The 17,754-nt window shown below is 44.8% G+C and overlaps 1 protein-coding gene across 1 annotated transcript in view; it reads left to right on the top strand.

Moving 5' to 3' along the window:
* The first annotated feature begins 139 nt into the window (after positions 1–139).
* Positions 140–17,754, top strand: part of ARHGEF33 (Rho guanine nucleotide exchange factor 33) — a 165,919-nt gene continuing 148,304 nt past the window's right edge. Inside the window, exon 1 of the mRNA XM_073557549.1 lies at positions 140–1,252. The gene's annotated coding sequence lies outside the window, so the exon portion shown is untranslated. The remainder of the gene's footprint in view (positions 1,253–17,754) is intronic.

Below are 17,754 nucleotides of genomic sequence, written 5' to 3'. Positions count from 1 at the left end.
AGGCTAAGAGATGAATCAAGGCTTCTGGTAACAGACAGATGCTGGAGATGTGTCCTGAAATTCCTTTATGCTGCAAACTATAAGGCGATAAAATTTACATATAATAGAATTTATTATTCATCAGCATATTTTGTGTGAAGAATAAGAAACACAGACAATTGCAATTTGCATAGAAAAAGATAGCTAGCTCTATACTGGGTGAAATAAATATTGAACATGTCACCAGAAGTCAGTAACAACTCCTCCAATCCACACAGGCATTTAAATCAAACCATAGATGTCCATAGGTTAACTTATGTATAATAATGAGAAATATCCAAGAAGTATCATTTCTCCTTGTGGAGAATGACGAGATGAGGAGCTTAAATCCTCAATGCTCCTCTGGGAAATATGCTAATTATACAAATTGTCTCTTCAGAGAGGAAGAGGACTAGAACTCTAGTGCCACCTATTGGAAGCAGCAATCCTAAAAGTCAATGTCGACCCTTTTGTAGGGAAGGTGACCTGACGGATGGACTTGTCTGTAGGGAGAAGGGATGGTTGGTGCACTGTAGACAGATGGTTGTAGTAACAGAAGGGAAACAGCTGGGGAAAATGGAAAAGGAGTGCAGTACCTAGATTTGACCACAAGATGGCAGGGGGGAGCGTAGTTCAGGACTTGACAGCAACTTATGGCTTTAGAAACCGCTTAGTCATGGGGGGTGGGGAGACAGGAACCCAGGAGGGGATTTCCCGAGGAGGAGGGAGATAAATAGGACAGGATAGGGTTCCAGTCCCGGGAGGAGCTCAGGAGGAGAAGCATCAGTAAGAACGGACAATGGTGGAGAGCTCGACCAGGGGACTGATAGGAAGAGACAGGGTGGTGGCCCCGACTTGAAGAACTGCAGAACAGACGAGGCCCCGGGGTACCAAATTGCCCTAGTGGAATACAAATTGGGACTGTGTTTGGAGCCAGCAAAATAAAACCCGAAAGAGACTCTGTGCCCCTGCAACACTGGTGACCTGCGAGCAGGAGGGGGTTAGCGCTGAAGTGGATTACCCGGGGCAGTCACTGGAGGAACTGTTGTCGGCCGTCCCGGCGGAACTATCCGGCCTGGTGGCTGGTCCTGCCGAAGGGCGGGATGAAGAGCAGTGGCGGATGACAGCCGACGGGAGCGGGAGCTGCGGAGGAGCAGTGGAGGCCGGCGACACCCCGGACCGATCTCTGGGAGAGTGGAGGAACAACCTGCAGAAAGTCGCAGCAGCGGGAAAGGTGAGAGTACCTCCGGCACAGCCGGTGGTGCCGCAGGCAGGTCTCGCCCCTATGTCCCGAGCACGAGACCGGTCCCAGGGCCCCGACACCGGCCCTCGGCCTCCCGCTCTCCAGTGTCCCCGGCTCCGGATGACTACACGGCCCTCGCCAGGCCGACCGACGCCTTGGCCAACAATCCCAAGCCGCCCCGCTCGGCGGCGTCACGATGGTTCCAGCGGTGGCCTACTCACCGGTACTTATGGCCGCCTCCGTCCCATCCTTGACTTCGGTTGCGGCCTGCTCACCAGTACCCGTGGCCACCTCTGCCACACTCCATACCGCGACTTCAGTACCTTATCCATTGGAAGGGATATTCCGTTGAGGATCGGTCGTGGGTTCCGGCCAGTTCGGTGCACGCTGATTGACTGGTGCGGGCTTTTCATGCCAGATACCCTGAGAAACCTGGGGGTCCAGTGGCCCCCCCATTAAGAGGGGGGTACTGTCATGGTTAGGACATGGTTAATGTCCTGTTCTCAAAGGGTTAACTTTTGCCGGCCTCTCTTTGGATCTGGGAGGGGTATTTATACTCACTCCAGACTAGCATTCTCTGTCAGCTATACTGTTATTCTGGCTGTGTGTCTGACCAACCCCCCTGGTGTGTGTGTACTGCATTGCTTGTTTGATTTCCATGTATGACCCGGCCTGTCCCCTCACTCTGAACTCCGTCTCACGTTTTAGGTACTATTGTCTTCTCTGGTTCTGACCTCCTGGCTTGGCTATTGTTACTCCGCTACCGTTATTCCGGTTACTCCGCTACCGTTATTCTTGGCTATTGTTACTCCGCTAATAGATTGTACCATCTATTGCCCATTTTGGTTTTCTGATCTATTGCTTCGTCCTGACTATCCGCTCTGTCTAACCCTTTGGTACTGTCCTGCTATCTCATGCATTGACCCCGGCTTGATCTGGTTTCCGCCCCGTCTATGCCCCTTTGTAACTTGTCCCGTAGTTACCTTTCTAGGTGTTTCCCTGCAGCTCCTAGCTCTGTGGAGCTTAGGCCACGCCCCCAGCAGTCACGTGCTTCAGGTCCTGATAGTTTGAAGCACGCATTGTCACCGTTGCTGCCCTGCTCCACAGGTATCTTTGAGCACTTTTTTTGTACTCAGGACATGCGCACTGGCTCAGTGAGCGAGTGTAGTGCGGTGTTCCTGACATTCACATCCTGAAGTTTCCATGGGCTCCTTCTATGAAATCTGAGCATTAGTTCCTTCCATAGAGTTTCTTTTGGACTCAGATCAGGTGATTGGCTGGGCCATTCTAGTGACTTTATTTCCTGTCTCTGAAACAAATTGAGAGTTTCCTTGACATTATTATGTTTGCGATCATTGGCTTGCTGAAATATCCACTCTCTTTTCATCTTCATCATCCTGGTATAGTTATCCATTCATCAATCCTTCAATAATTTGAAGTTTGCCAGTGCAGTATGCTGAAAAACAGCCCCACACCATGATGTGCCCACCTCCAATCTTCACTGTTGGAGCAAACTTTAAACGCACTTAAACATGCTTTTTGCTCAGTAATGGAGTCTTCCGTGGTGAGCGTGCATACAGGCTATTGATTTTGAATGCATTACTTATTGTTTACTTTGCAACAATTGTACCTGCTTATTCCAGGTCTTTAGGCCCCTTTACATTTAGCGATGCACCAGCGATCCCGACCACGATACGACCCGGTCAGGATTGCTGGTGCATCGCTAAATGGTCGCTAGTGAGCTGCCACACAGGCAGATCTCACCAGCGATGTAGCGACGACGACGACGAGAAATGGACGTGGACGATCTCGCACGATCAGCAATAACCAGCGGGGGGAGCCGGTCGGAGGTAAGTATCACATGTAGCGATATCGCTGCTGCTGCTGCTGCGTCACAAAATCGGTGATGCTTTAGCGATATCGCTAGCGCTATCGTTATGTGTGAAGCCCCCTTTTCTGTAGCTCTCCACAGGTGATCATTGGCTCTTGGACAACTCTTCTGATAATTACATGTATATTCACTCCTCTGTTTGAAATCTTGCGGGGAGAATCTGGCAGTGGCTGGTTTATGGTAACATGATGTTCTTTCCACTTCTGGGTTATGGCTCCAACAGTGCTCACTGGAATCTTCAGTAGTTTAGATTTCTTTGGTAACTAACGCTATCAGTATATTTTGCAACAATAACATTGCGTAGGTCTTGAGACAGCTCACTGGTTCTACCCATCATGAAATGTTTCTTGTGCGGCACCTTGGAATGAGTATTTTGGTCTTAGGAGTCCAGTGAACGGGCTTAATAAGACACTGCCATTTCCAGATACATGTTTTTATAGGGACATCATCCACTGGACTCCTACACCCACTATGAGCAGAGATCTCAATAATTAAGGTACAAGTTATAAGTTAATATATTCCCTCAATGCTATGTGTTCTGTCCAGCCATCTAATTGCTGTCTAGAAAGTCTAGTCATTTTTTTATGTCTCCGATTATTACAGACATTGTATTTTTGTGTGTATTAATCCTTCATATATTTCATATTGTAAGGTAACAGCACCACCTGCTGGCCGTTTAATGCATAGATTCTAGTTTAATTTGCAATGTCTTGTGGGAAATTCCTAGGGCATTGTGGGATTGTTCCTGTTGCATCATGGTCTTATTTATGACACTGTGAAGGGAGCAGCAGCCATTATTCCTCCATGTGTCTTAGGAGAAACTACACCATACGTGTTCTTCATGCTCCTTAAACAGCCTGCTCTAAACATAGTTGGTAAGCACTATCTAGGTGGTATAATCCTGTGTTTATCAATACGTTTGTTGTGCTAAGCAGGTAATCATCAGTTTGTATATTACCTCATGTTACCTGTGTATTGCACACTATTTGTGTTTTATGCTCTGTGCAGTTATATATTCTTAAATGCTCCTGTTATTGCATTCTATAGTTTCACCCTTTCCTGTCACATCTGCAATCAATAAAAGAAGGTTACAATTTTACAGCCTCTTTTCTTAAAGAAGACAGGGGGTTTAGCTACATGTCTCATTGCACACCCTGCTAACGTGTATGAGGACAGTATACTATGTATCAATCTGCTGAGCTTTTGATTTTCCGTAGCATGATACTATTAGGTTCACTTTAAAGGGAATCTGTCACCAGGATATCCCACCTGATTGCAAAATAATGTGTTTTATATGATGATGTTGGATTGTACTTGTATATGATGATAAAGCAGTGTCACTGAACCAAGGTATGGACGGATTGAGTGTCCCCCCTCACCCTGATGTACGTTTCGCCCTTAGCTTCTTCCGGGGGCGTGTTTGAGTGCCTTTTGAGGTAGTCTGTTGTGGATTTTAGGATCATTATCCATATGTAGAACCCATCTTTTTTCATCTTCAGTTTTTTACAGATGGTGTTATGTTTGCATCAAGAATTTGTTGAAATTTCATTGAAGTCGTTCTTCCCTCTACCTGTGAAATGTTCCCCATGCCATTGGCTGTAACACAATCCCAAGGCATGATTGATCCCCCCCATGTTTAACCCCTTCACCCCCAAGGGTGGTTTGCACGTTCATGACCGGGCCAATTTTTACAATTCTGACCACTGTACCTTTCAGGTCATAACTCTGGAACGCTTCCATGGATCCCGGTGATTCTGACATTGTTTTCTTGTGACATATTGTACTTCATGTTAGTGGTAAAATTTCATTCAAATAACTTGCGTTTATTTGTGAGAAAAACGGAAATTTGGTGAAAATTTTGAAAATTTCGCAATTTTCCAACTTTGAATTTTTATGCCCTTAAATCACAGAGATACGGCACACAAAAAACTTGATAACTAACATTTCCCACATGTTTACTTTACATCAGCACAATTTTGGAACCAAAATTTTTTTTTTGTTAGGAAGTTATAAGGGTTAAAAGTTGACCAGCGATTTCTCATTTTTACAACACCATTTTATTTTTAGGACCACATCACATTTGAAGCCACTTTGAGGGGTCTATATGATAGAAAATACCCAAAAGTGACACCATTCTAAAAACTGCACCCCTTAAAGTGCTCAAAACCACATTCAAGAAGTTCATTAACCCTTTAGGTGCGTTACAGGAATTTTTTTGAATATTTAAAAAAAAATTAACATCTAACTTTTTTTCATAAAAAAAATACTTCAGGTTCAATTTTTTTTATTTTACCAAGGGTAACAGGAGAAATTGGACTGCAAAAGTTATTGTGCAATTTGTCCTGAGTACGCAGATACCTGATATGTGGGGGGGAACCACTGTTTCGGTGCATGGCAGAGCTCAGAATGGAAGGAGCGCCGTTTGACTTTTTCAATGCAAAATTGGCTGGAATTCAGATTGGACGCCATGTCACGTTTGGAGAGTCCCTGATGTACCTAAACAGTGGAAACCCCCTACAAGTGACCCCATTTTGGAAACTAGACCCCCCAAGGAACTTATCTAGATATGTGGTGAGAACTTTGAACCCACAAGGGCTTTACAGAAGTTTATAACGTACAGCGGTACAATTAAAAAATCATATTTTTTCCACAAAAATGATCTTTTCACCCCAATTTTTATTTTCCCAAGGGTAACAGGACCCTAAAAGTTATTGTGCAATTTGTCCTGAGTACGCTGATACCCCACCTGTGGGGGTAAACCACTATTTGGGCGCATGGCAGAGCTCGGAAGGGAAGCAGCGCCATTTGACGTTTTTGGCTGGAATTGAGATCGGACACCATGTCGCGTTTGGAAAACCCCTGATGTACCAAAACAGTGGAAACCCCCCACAAATGACACCATTTTGGAAACTAGACCCCCTAAGGAACTTATCTAGATGTGTGGTGAGAACTTTGAACCCCCATGGGCTTCACAGAAGTTTATAACATAAAGCCATACAATTAAAAAATCATATTTTTTCCACAAAAATGATCTTTTCACCCTCAATTCTTATTTTTCCAAGGGTAACAGGACCCTAAAAGTTATTGTGCAATTTGTCCTGAGTACGCTGATACCCCACATGTGGGGGTAAACCACTATTTGGGCGCATGGCAGAGCTCGGAAGGGAAGCAGCGCCATTTGACGTTTTTGTCTGGAATTGAGATCGGACACCATGTCGCGTTTGGAAAACCCCTGATGTACCAAAACAGTGGAAACCCCCCACAAATGACACCATTTTGGAAACTAGACCCCCTAAGGAACTTATCTAGATGTGTGGTGAGAACTTTGAACCCCCATGGGCTTCACAGAAGTTTATAACATAAAGCCATACAATTAAAAAATCATATTTTTTCCACAAAAATGATCTTTTCACCCTCAATTCTTATTTTTCCAAGGGTAACAGGACCGTAAAAGTTATTGTGCAATTTGTCCTGAGTACGCTGATACCCCACATGTGGGGGTAAACCACTATTTGGGCGCATGGCAGAGCTCGGAAGGGAAGCAGCGCCATTTGACGATTTTGGCTGGAATTGAGATCGGACACCATGTCGCGTTTGGAAAACTCCTGATGTACCAAAACAGTGGAAACCCCCCACAAATGACACCATTTTGGAAACTAGACCCCCTAAGGAACTTATCTAGATGTGTGGTGAGCACTTTGACCCCCCCAGTGCTTCACAGAAGTTTATAATGCCCGGGCGTGAAAATAAAAAATTCGTATTTTTTCCACAAACATGATCTTTTAGTCACCATTTTTTTATTTTCCCAAGGGTACCAGGAGAAATTGGACCCCAAAAGTTGTTGTCCAATTTGTCCTGAGTATGCTGATACCCCATATGTGGGAGAAAACTACTGTATGGGCACACGTCGGGGCTCGGAAGGGAAGTAGTGACGTTTTGGAATGCAGACTTTGATGGAATGGTCTGCGGGTGTCATGTTGCCTTTGGAGAGCCCCTAATGTACCTAAACAGTGGAAACCCCCCACAAGTGACCCCATTTTGAAAACTAGACCCACTAAGGAACTTATGTAGATGTGAGGTGAGCACTTTGAACCCCCAAGAGCTTCACAGAAGTTTATAATGCCAGGGCATGAAAATAAAAAAATCGTATTTTTTCCAGAAACATGATAATAATAATAATAATAATAAATTTTATTTTTATAGCGCCGACATATTCCGCAGCACTTTACATTTCAGAGGGGATTTGTACAGACAATAGACATTACAGCATAACAATAATCACATACAGTAGATTATAACAAATACCAAGAGGAGTGAGGGCCCTGCTCGCAAGCTTACAGTCTATGAGGAAAGAGGGAGACACGAAAGGTGGGTGGTAACAGTTGCTCTGATTGTATGGACCAGCCATAATGTTAAGTGTGTAACAGTACAGACACAGAGGGCTAATGGATGCATAAAGCATGTGGGAACATGATGCTGGGAACCTGGTTATGGTAAAACTTTTAGCTCTGCCACACAGGGATAGGTTAGGTTAATGTGTTGAGGCGATAGGCCAGTCTGAATAAATGCGTTTTCAGGACACGCTTAAAATTGTGGGGATTGGGGACTAATCGTATTGACCTGGGAAGTGCATTCCAAAGAATTGGAGCGGCACGTGTAAAGTCTTGGAGACGGGAGTGGGAGGTTCTGACTATTGAGGATACTAACCTCAGGTCATCAGCAGAACGGAGGGCGCGGGTAGGGTGGTATACTGAAACAAGGGAGGAGATGTAGGGTGGTGCTGAGCCATGGAGGGCTTTGTGGGTGAGGGTAATAAGTTTATACTGAATTCTGGAGTGGATGGGTAGCCAGTGTAATGACTGGCACAAGGTAGAGGCATCGGTGTAACGATTGGTGAGGAATATGATCCTGGCTGCAGCATTCAAGACAGATTGGAGAGGGGAGAGTTTGGTAAGAGGGAGACCGATTAGAAGAGAGTTACAATAGTCGAGACGAGAATGAATAAGAGAAACAGTAAGAGTTTTTGCAGAGTCAAAAGTAAGAAAAGGTCGAATTCTAGAAATGTTTTTGAGGTGCAGATGACAAGAGCGAGCCAGTGATTGAATGTGGGGGGCAAAGGAAAGCTCGGAATCAAGTATGACCCCAAGACAGCGGGCATGTTGCTGGGGAGTAATAGTGGAACCACACACGGAAATGGCAATGTCGGGTGTAGGTACATTAGTAGCGGGAGGAAACACCAGGAGTTCAGTCTTTGACAGGTTCAGTTTCAGATATAGTGAGGACATGATATTAGACACAGCGTTTAGACAATCGCCAGTGTTTTCTAGAAAGGCTGGCGTGATGTCAGGAGAAGAAGCGTATAATTGGGTGTCATCAGCATAGAGATGGTACTGGAAACCAAATCTACTGATTGTTTGACCAATAGGGGCAGTGTACAAGGAGAAGAGGAGGGGGCCTAGAACCGATCCTTGAGGAACCCCAACAGTAAGGGGAAGGTGAGAGGAGGAGGAACCGGCAAAAGAAACAGTAAAGGAGCGGTCGGAGAGATATGAGGAGAACCAGGAGAGAACGGTGTCCTTGAGGCCAATGGAATGGAGCATAGTGAGGAGGAGCTGATGATCCACAGTGTCGAATGCTGCAGAGAGATCCAAGAGAATTAGCATGGAGTAATGACCATTTGATTTAGCTGTTAGCAGATCATTAGAGACTTTAGTGAGGGCAGTTTCAGTGGAGTGTAAAGAGCGGAAACCGGATTGGAGAGGGTCGAGAACAGAGTTTTCTGAGAGATAGCGGATAAGACGGGAGTGGACCAGGCGTTCCAGGAGTTTAGAGATGAAGGGAAGATTAGAGACAGGTCTATAGTTAGCGGCACAGTTTTGGTCGAGGGATGGTTTTTTAAGTAGTGGATGTATGATGGCATGCTTAAATGAGGAGGGAAAAATACCAGAAGAGAGAGAGAGGTTAAATATTTTAGTTAGGTGAGGGGTGACAGCAGGGGAAAGGGACTGGAGGAGATGTGACGGAAATGGGTCACTGGTGCAAGCAGTTGGGCGAGAAGATGCAAGGAGCCTGCTTACTTCTTCTTCTGTGACTGGTTCAAAATCAGAGAGTGAGTTAGATGCAGTGGGGGAGGGAGGACAGTGCATGGTATGAGGGGATTTGGAGATAATTTCCTGTCAGATCTGGTCAATTTTTTCTTTGAAGTAATTGGCCAGATCGTCAGCTCGGAGCTCCGTGGTTGGGGCCTGTACTCTTGGATTGAGTAGAGAATGAAAAGTGTCAAAGAGACGTTTCGGGTTATTGGACAGTGAGGTGATGAGGGTGTTGAAATAGGTTTGTTTGGAGAGGTGAAGGGCAGTGTTGTATGTTCTAAGCATAAACTTAAAATGGATGAAATCTTCGTGTAGATTGGATTTTCTCCACAGACGTTCGGCGCACCTGGAGCACCGCTGCAGGAAACGTGTTTGCACCGTGTGCCAGGGTTGTCGCCGTCTGTGTTGTGGTGTTCTATTTATAGGGGGTGCAAATTCATCCAGGGCACTTTGAAGTGTTTCATTGTAATGCTTCAATGCAGAATCAGGACATGAGAGGGAGGAGATAGGGGCCAATGAAGACTGCAAGTTCTTCAGAAGTTTCTGGGTGTTAATGGCCTGTATGTTTCTATAAGTCTGGACAGGGGGGGTGACCTGAGCAGCCTGGCAGTTCTTTATAGAGAATGAAAGAAGATTGTGGTCAGAGAGCGGGAGAGGGGAGTTTGCAAAATCATCCACTGCACAAAGCCGAGAGAAGACCAAGTCGAGGGAGTTTCCGTCTTCATGCGTTGGAGAATTAGTAAGCTGCGAAAGGCCAAATGAGGAGGTTAGAGATAAAAGGTGAGTAGCAGATGGGGAGAGGGGAAGAGCAATGGGGATGTTGAAATCTCCCATGATGAGGGTAGGGATGTCAAAGGAGAGAAAATGTGGAAGCCAAGTGGCAAAATGATCCAGGAACTGATGGGAGGGGCCGGGAGGACGATACACCACCGCCACTCGCATGGAGAAGGGGGTGTAGAGTCTGACGGCATGGACCTCAAAAGAAGGGAAGACAAGTGAGGGTACTTGAGGGATAACCTGAAAGGTACATTTTGGTGATAGGAGCAGACCAACGCCTCCACCAGCTCTATTGTCTGATCTTGGGGTATGAGAGAAGTGTAGCCCCCCGTATGAAAGAGCAGCAGCAGCGGTAGTATCTGACTGCTGGATCCAGGTTTCAGTAAGAGCCAGGAGGTTAAGAGAATTAGAAAGGAAGAAGTCATGAATGAAGGAGAGTTTGTTACACACTGAGCGAGAATTCCAAAGTGCACAATTAAGAGAGACAGATGGCACGCAGTGAATATTAATAAGATTAGAGGGGTTTCTGAGTGTAGCAGTGGGGGGGTTTGACTTTCTATAACATGGGGGACCAGGGTTGGGAGCAATGTCTCCTGCAACTAGGAGAAGGAGGATAGAAAGAGTGAGCAGATGGTTAAGTGATTTGTGAGAGCGTCTCTGGTGTTGAATGGTGGGACTGCCTGGATCTGTGCAATTTAACTATGTGAAAAGAGCATGAATGCTATACATAGGAGAGGAAAGAAGCGAGGGGCCAATATGGATGGAGTGTGAAGAGTTAATGCCAGGGCGGTGGATGTGTGTGAATGCAGCGGCCAGGATATAAATTACACAAATGCATATGGTATATATTTGTTGTACTCCAAATGTACAGAGAGTAGATGTATATAAATGTCTTACCTGTCTCCTGCCCTGTCTAACTGCCATGTTATAACTGCCAGAAGTACTTTGATACATGTACTTCGATTACATGTGCATAAATGCCACCCCTGCATAAATGCTCCCCCTAGCTAGGTCTGAATATATAGGAGGTTAAGGCTAAGTTTTTTTTTTTGTTTTTTTTTGGCTCTCTCTTCTCGTTAATCAATCACACTACATTGAGACACCAGGACCCAATGAAATGTTGTGGTCAAATAAACACATGTCCAGCACTACATGGATCATAAAGCACTTTGAAAAGTTTCTTGACCTCACAACATAAGGGGACAAGCAGAGTAAGTTGAAAAAAACTATATACCAGATATAAGCTTGCAGAGTTGAAAACACATAGATAGCATTCAGGATTAACTGCTTGCTGACATTGAATGGAGACACAGGAGTGGATTCAGAGCAGAGATTGGAAAAGCTGGTTACCAGATATAAGCTTGCAGAGTTGAAAACACATAGATAGCATTCAGGATTAACTGCTTGCTGACATTGAATGGAGACACAGGAGTGGATTCAGAGCAGAGATTGGAAAAGCTGGTTACCAGATATAAGCTTGCAGAGTTGAAAACACATAGACAGACAGACATGATCAATTAGTCCCCAATTTTTTCATTTTCCCAAGGGTAACAGGAGAAATTGGACCCCCAAAAGTTGTTGTCCAGTTTGGCCTGAGTACGCTGATACCCCATATGTGGGAGAAAACTACTGTATGGACACATGTCGGGGATCGGAAGGGAAGCAGTGACGTTTTGGAATGCAGACTTTGATGGAATGGTCTGCGGGTGTCATGTGCGTTTGGAGAGCCCCTGATGTACCTAAACTATTGAAACTCCCCACAAGTGACCCCATTTTGGACACTAGACCCCCCACGGAACTTATCTAGATGTGTGGTGAGCACTTTGAACCCCCAAGTGCTTCACAGAAGTTTATAACACTCGGACGTGAAAATAAAAAAATCATTTTTTTCCACAAAAATGATATTTTTGCCCCCAATTTTTTATTTTCCTAAGGGTAACAGGAGAAATTGGACCCCAAAAATTGTTTTGCAATTTGTCCTGAGTAGGTTGATACCCTACATGTGGGGTAAAACACTGTTTGGGCGCATGGCAGAGCTTGGAAGGGAAGGAGCACCATTTGACTTTTTTAACTCAGAATTGGCTGGAATTGAGATCAGACGCCATGTTGCATTTGGAGAGCCCCTGATGTGCCCAAACAGTGGAAACCCCCCAATTATAACTCCAACCCTAACCCCAACACACCCCTAACCCTAATCTGAGCCCTAACCCTAGCCCTAACCCTAGCCCTAACCCTTGCCCTAACCCTAGCCCTAACCCTAGCCCTAACCCTAGCCCTAACCCTAACGGGAAAATGGAGATAAATACTTTTTTTTAAATTTTATTATTTTTCCCTAACTAAGGGGGTGATAACGGGGGGTTTGATTTACTATTTATGGCGGTTTTTATATTTGGCAGCTGTCGCACGCTAAAAGACGCTTTTTATTGTAAAAATAGTTTTTGCATCACCACATATTGAGAGCTATAATTTTTCCGTATTTTGACCCACCGAGTCATGTGAGGTCTTATTTTTTGCGGGACGAGTTGACGTTTTTATTGGTACCATTTTCGGGCACGTGACATTTTTTGATCGCTTTTTATTCCAATTTTTGGGACACAGAATGAACAAAAACCAGCGTTTCATGAATTTCTTTTGGGGGGGTGCGTTTACACCATTCCGCATGCGGTAAAATTGATAAAGCGGTTTTATTCTTTGGGTCAGTACGGTTACAGTGATACCTCATTTATGTCATTTTTTTATGTTTTTGTCGGTTTTATGCAATGAAAACTATTTTATATAAAAAATAATTATTTTTGCCTCGCTTTATTCTGCGAGCTATAACTTTTTTATTTTTTCGCTGATGATGCTGTGTGGTGGCTCGTTTTTTGCGGGACAAGATGACGTTTTCAGCGGTACCATGGATATTTATATGCGTCTTTTTGATCGCGCGTTATTACACTTTTTGTTTGGCGGTATGATAATAAATCATTATTTTTTGCTTCGTTTTTTATTTTTATTTTTTAAGGGGTTCGCTAAAGGGGTTAACTAATGGGACAGTTTTATAGGGCGGGTCATTACGGACGCGGCGATACCTAATATGTGTACTTTTATTGTTTGTTTTTTTTATTATTTCCAAAAAATGGATTTATTGGGGGAATATTTTTTTTTTTTTTCTAATTTATTTGGCGATTTTTTTTTAATTATTTTAACACTTTTTTTTATTTTTTTTTTACTTTATTAAATAGTCCCAGGTGGGACATTACTGTCCTGTGACAGATCGCTGATCTGTCACATCACAGATCACTGTGACAGATCAGCGATCTGACACAGGCACTGCAGAAGGCTTCCTCATGCCTGCGCTTTGCAGGCACTGAGGAAGCCAGCTTCCTCAGGCCCCCGAAGGCCCCCGTCACCATCTTGGATTCGGGGGCCTGGAGGAAAGGAGCCCCCCGCAGCAGCGCTGCACATTGCGCTGCCGTGGGGGGCTCAGGGAAGCACGGAGGGAGCCCCCTCCTTGCCGATGCTTCCCTTTAACCCCCGGTACACCGCGATCATGTTTGATCGCGGTGTGCAAGGGGTTAACGTGTCGGGGCGGTCCGTGACCGCCCCTGACACATTGTGCCGGGTGTCAGCTGTGATAATCAGCTGACACCCGGCCGCGATCAGCGGCGCTCACCACGTGGGCGCCGCAGATCGCGCTAGACGTACTATCCCGTCCATGGGCATAGGGGCCCGGGTCCCATGGACGGGATAGTACGTCTCATGTCAGGAAGGGGTTAATGGTTGGCGAGATGTTTTTTTCCTTAAATTCTATGCCCTTTTTTCTCCATACATACCTCTGTTCATTCTGGCAAAAGAGTTCTATTTTAACCTCATCAAGCCACAGTACTTGTTTCCAAAATGCATCAGGATTGTTTAGATGTTCTTTTGCATACTTCCAATGCTGAATTTTATGGTGATAACACAGGAGAGTTTTTCTTCTGATGACTCTTCCATGAAGGCGATATTTGTGCAAGTGTCTCTGAACAGTAGAACAATGTACCACAACTTCAGAGTCTTCTGAATATTTCGGGAGGTATTTTGAAGCCAAGAGAGGGTTTTGATTTGCCTCTCTAACAATCCTACCAGCAACTCTCACTGAAATTTTGCTTGGTCTTCCAGACCTTATGTTAACTTCCGCTGTTCCTGGTAACTGCCTTTTCTTAATTACATTTCAAACTGAGGAAAAGGCAACGTGAAAACACTTTGCTATCTTCTTATAGTCTTCTCCTGCTTTGTGGGCCTCCACCATTTTCAGTTTCAGAGTGCTAGGCAGCTGCTTAGAAGAACTCATGGCTGCTGTTTTTTGGCACAAGGTTAGAGGATGCTGGGTTTTTCCTAATGTTGATAGTGAACAAGCCATAACCCTAACAGGCTAATTAAGGTATGAAACCTTTGTCAAATCTATCTGAGCACACAAATCTCCAAGGGTACCCAAACCTGTTCATCAACCCATTTTCCTTTTTGTGATTTTTAAAATTTAAAAAATTGCTTTTTTTGCCTAAAATACAAAGGAAATGTGTCATCTTTAATGTTAGGCCTTTTAAAGATCATTTCATCTTCAACTTGCTTAACTGTTCACAATAACAGTAATTTTGACCCGGGGTGCCCAAACTTTTACATGCCAATGTATATATGCGCAGATAAACAACAAATCTTGTATAGCAATTTATTGTCAGCTGTAGTACAAAATTTATCACACTCAATATTTGCTAAAAAAGATGAGAAAAGTTGTTTGAGTTAATCGGGTGGATGCATGACCATTGACCGCCCTTAGGGCTCATGCAGACATCCGTGCAAATTGGTCTGAGATTGAACCGCAGTGCATGGAATGGCCGCGGCTCTCCTGACCCAAGCATGAGAGTCTCATAGAAATACATGAATCTGTCACGCTTGGGTCGGAAAACCTGCAGCCATTTTGTGTATTAGACCACATTCACACGTTCAGTATTTGGTCAGTATTTTACCTCAGTATTTGTAAGCCATAACCAGGAGTGGAACAATCAGAGGAAAAGTATAATAGAAACACGGCACCGCTTCTGGATTTATCACCCACTCCGGATTTTGGTTTACAATTACTGACCATTTACTGAATGTGTGAACGTGGCCTTAGCGGATCAATGTGCACAGATGTCTGAGTGAGCCTTTAGGCTGAAAAATTGGTGAAGAAATATGACACAAGCTGCTGCAAATTAAAGTGGGAAAACTATGTCTGCAGGCATGTATCTCAATTTCTTGAGATCCTTTAGAGCTGCCCAATACATGCTAAAAGTATTAATAGGATATGCCTTTTAATGATTTTTTGACAGTTATTTTACATCAGTGCAAAGCCATTTAACCCCTTCATGACCAATGACGCCACATAGGCGTCATGAAACCTGGTACAAATCTGACCAGTGTCGCCTATGTGGCGTCATGACTTTAAAGCCCCCCTGCGGGTCGGGTGACCTAGGTCACTGAAAGGTCACCCGACCCGCAGATACAGGGGGCTTTGTTCTTCTCCATAGGGGGCGTGGCTTTGCCCCCACGTGACTACGATCGCTCTGATTGGCTGTTAAAAGTGAAACAGCCAATCAGAGCGATAGAAATATTTCATCAATGAAAATTGATGAACTATTACAATCCAGCCATGTCCGACGCTGCTGTAGCATCGGACATGGCTGGTAACAGCGATCCGACCCCCCCCACCCGTTAACGGGGGCGATCTGCCCCCGCCACTGAATGACAGCAGCGATGTGCCGCCGCTGTCATCATCTCACCCCCCCCGCCTTCCCTCCGCTCCCCCCGGCTTCCGATCGCCCCTCCTCCCACCCCCCGGTACTCACCGAGTGCCGTTATGGCTCCCGGTGTCCCGCGGTCCCGTTCCATGGGCGCCGCCATATTGGAAAATGGCGGGCGCATACGCAGTGTGCCCGCCGGCTGCAATTTCCATTCATTCATTTTGATCACTGTGATAAACTCTCACAGTGATCAAAATAGAATGAAAAGTAAATAAACCCCCCGTTTATCACCCCCATAGGCAGGATCAACTAATAAAATAAAGAAATTATTTTTATTTTTCCATTAGGGTTAGGGTTGGAAAGAGGATTAGGGTTAGGGTTGGAAAGAGGGTTAGGGTTGGAAAGAGGTTTAGGGTTAGGGTTGGAAAGAGGGTTAGGGTTAGGGTTGGAAAGAGGGTTAGGGTTGAAAAGAGGGTTAGGGTTAGGGTTGGAAAGAGGGTTGGGGTTGGAAAGAGGGTTAGGGTTAGGGTTGGAAAGAGGGTTAGGGTTGGAAAGAGGGTTAGGGTTGGAATTAGGGTTAGGATTGGAATTAGGGTTAGGGTTGGGATTAGGGTTATGGTTAGGGTTGGGATTAGGGTTAGGGTTGTGTTGGGGTTAGGGTTATGGTTAGGGTTGGGATTAGGGTTAGGGGTGTGTTGGGATTAGGGTTATGGTTAGGGTTGGGATTAGGGTTATGGTTAGGGTTGGGATTAGGGTTAGGGGTGTGTTGGGGTTAGGGTTATGGTTAGAGTTGGGATTAGGGTTAGGGGTGTGTTGGGGTTAGGGTTGAAGTTAGAATTGTGGGGTTTCCACTGTTTAGGCACATCAGGGGGTCACCAAACGCGACATGGTGCAACCATTGATTCCAGCCAATTTTGCGTTCAAAAAGTTAAACGGTGCTTCCTCCCTTCCAAGCCCTGACGTGTGCCCAAACAGTGGTTTACCCCAACATATGGGGTATCAGCGTATTCAGGAAAAATTGCACAACAACTTTGGGGTCTAATTTCTCCTGGTACCCTTGGGAAAATAAAAAATTGGGGGCTAAAAAAATATTTTTGTGGAAATTTTTTTTTTTTTTTTTTTTTCACGTCTCTGCGTTATAAACTTCTGTGAAGCACTTGGGGGTCCAAAGTGCTCACCAGGCATCTAGATAAGTTCCTTGGGAGGTCTAGTTTCCAAAATGGGGTCACTTGTGGGGGGTTTCTATTGTTTAGGCATATCAGGGGCTCTGCAAATGTAACGACGAACGCAGACCATTCCATCAAAGTCTGCATTTCAAAACGTCACTACTTCCATTCCGAGCTCTTACGTGTGCCCAAACAATGGTTCCCCCCCCATATATGGGGCACCAGTGTACTCAGGACAATCTGTACAACAACTTTTGGGGTCCAATTTATCCTGCTACCCTTGTGAAAATAAAAAATTGCTGGCTGAAAATAATTTTTTTGAGGAAAAAAATTATTTTTTATTTTCACGGCTCTGCGTTTTAAACTTCTGTGAAGCGCTTGGGGGTTCAAGGTGCTCACCACACATCTAGATAAGTTCCTTGGGGGCTCTAGTTTCCAAAATGGGGTCACTTGTGGGGGGGTTCCACAGTTTAGGTACATCAGGGGCTCCGCAAATGTAACATGATGCCCGCAGACCATTCCATCAAAGTCAGCATTTCATAATGTCACTACTTCCCTTCCGAACCCCGATGTGTACTCAAACAGTGGTCCCCACCCACATATGGGGTACCAGCGTACTCAGGACAAACTGGACAACAACTTTTGGGGTCCAATTTATCCTGCTACCCATGTGAAAAAAAAATTGCTGGCTAAAAATAATTTTTTTAGGAAAAAAAAATATTTTTTATTTTCACGGCTCTGCGTTATAAACTTCTGTGAAGCGCTTGGGGGTTCAAGGTGTTCACCACACATCTAGATAAGTTCCTTGGGGGGTCTAGTCTCTAAAATA

The sequence above is a fragment of the Dendrobates tinctorius genome, unplaced genomic scaffold (genome assembly GCF_039654945.1).
Source record: "Dendrobates tinctorius isolate UK_male_01 unplaced genomic scaffold, ASM3965494v1 ptg000250l, whole genome shotgun sequence".
Lineage (NCBI taxonomy): Eukaryota > Metazoa > Chordata > Amphibia > Anura > Dendrobatidae > Dendrobates > Dendrobates tinctorius.
Note: the sequence above shows the minus strand (reverse complement) of the source record. Positions and strands in the feature narration are given on the sequence as shown.